Genomic DNA, 1,844 nt, shown 5'->3' on the forward strand with positions numbered 1-1,844 from the left:
CGGGGGGCTGGGCACGCACACACTGGCACAGCGGGCTGACCACGGGAGGCGGGGCAGCCGTGGACTCAGGCGGAAGGCCACCGTCCATGTCTGAGCTTGGTGACGTGGGCCCGCGGGGGCAGACAGGGTTACGGAGCCAGGGTTTCCTGTTCTCAGCGTGGCAGGGCCACGGGTCAGAGGCCAGCTGAGAGGCCCGGGGGAGGCCTGGCAGGATGGTCGCTGCCCTGGCCAGAAAGATGGGCAGATGTGGGCTCTGCTCAGGTCCTGGAGCAGATCACGGGGAACATCTGGTCCGCACGCCAGGGCGGAGGGTGCGGGGGGGCGGGGGAGGCAGACAGCCCGTGTCGGGGGCCTCGGTCCAGCCTTCGTTTTAGATGACCAAGCCCGGTCCAGATGGTGACCACAGGGGACCAGAGAGCCGGCACACAGAGGTGGCGGGGGAGGGTCGCTGGGGACGCGGGAGTGACGGTCACATCGTGGAACCTCCGGGCCCAGCAAACCCCAGGAACTCGACGGGGCCGGCTTGGGAAGGGGTGACGTGGAGCCTCCCCCCCGCCCCCAGGCTGTTTGAGGGAAAGGCAGGGCTTTCTATGAAACCCTCATTCGGATGCATTTTTACTAAAAAACAAACCAACAAAACAATGTCCTGCCGGCCGTTGTGGCTCAGAGGTTGAGCACTGACCTATGACCCAGGAAGTCGGGGTTTGATCCCTGGTCAGGGCACAGGCCCGGGTTGTGGGCTGGATCCCCAGTGCGGGGTGTGCAGGAGGCAGCCGATCCATGACTCTCTCTCATCGTTGATGCTTCTCTCTCTCCCTCTCCCTTCCTCTCTGACATCAATAAAAATGCTGCTTAAACAAAAATTCACCGTAGCCGGTTCAGCTAAATGGTTAGAACGTTGCCCCAAAACCAAAGGGTTGAGGGTTCGGTTGCAGGTTCCACGCCCGGCCCAGGTCAGTGTATGTCTCTCACATCGATGCTCCTCTCTTTCTCCTCCTCCTCCCCCCTCCCTTCTGCTCGCTCTGAAAATCAACGGGAAGGTATCCTCAGGCGAGGATTAAAAACAGCAGCAAACACAACAAACAAAACCTAAACCTCATTCTTTCAAAGCTGAAAAACTGGTTACAGACGGAATGGAGACGAAAGCCCCCCCGAGCTGTTTCCCGAGGCCCCTCAGGCCTGGTCGGACCTGACCTTGGTCTGTAATGGTAACGGCCTCGTCTCCAGGCCCTGGGGGGCAAGCGCCCCTGCCGTTTCCTCCTCTGTAAAGGGGCCCAGCCTGTGGCCTCTGAGCCTGTTCTGGGGGCCCCGCCCTGCTGGGGCTCCGTCCTTCTCGCCAGCACGCCCCTCTGTCTCTTGGAACGGTGGCTGTGGCACCCCGACCCCCACACGAGCACAGGGGAGGTGAGCGGGGGCTGCCCAGCGAGACCCCCACTGCCCACTTCCACGGGGCTGCCCCGCGCATGCCCATGGGGCTGGCGTTGAAGGCGTGTCTGGCCAGCTCTCAGCCACTGCCCCGCAGCTGCCCACGAAGGGCTGGCGGGACCGCGAGGTCTGCCCACCCTCGGGAAGGGCCTGGGGCGGCGGGGGCGGCCTCAGGAGACCTGGCTCCTGCCCAGGCTGTGAGTGGGGGCCAGGCTCCCCCTTCTGCCCCCCCCAACATGAGGTGCCCGAGGGCCGGTCAGGGCGGGGAGTCACAGGACTGGCTGCTGAGACCTGAGGCCGCTCCTGCAGCCCCAGCTCGCGTTTCCCGGTTCGGTGGTTCGGGAAGGCTCTGTGGCTTTCGGAAGAAGCTGTTTCATCTGGTTCCAAGCGCTTGCATTTCAGCGGGGAGAGTCCAGCAG

The 1,844-nt window shown here is 63.8% G+C and overlaps 1 protein-coding gene across 1 annotated transcript in view; it reads left to right on the forward strand.

The window, feature by feature from the left end:
• Positions 1-1,844, forward strand: part of SEPT9 (septin 9) — a 105,829-nt gene that overhangs the window by 1,789 nt on the left and 102,196 nt on the right. The gene's annotated exons all lie outside the window — the stretch shown is intronic.

The sequence above is a fragment of the Myotis davidii genome, unplaced genomic scaffold (genome assembly GCF_000327345.1).
Source record: "Myotis davidii unplaced genomic scaffold, ASM32734v1 scaffold274, whole genome shotgun sequence".
NCBI lineage: Eukaryota > Metazoa > Chordata > Mammalia > Chiroptera > Vespertilionidae > Myotis > Myotis davidii.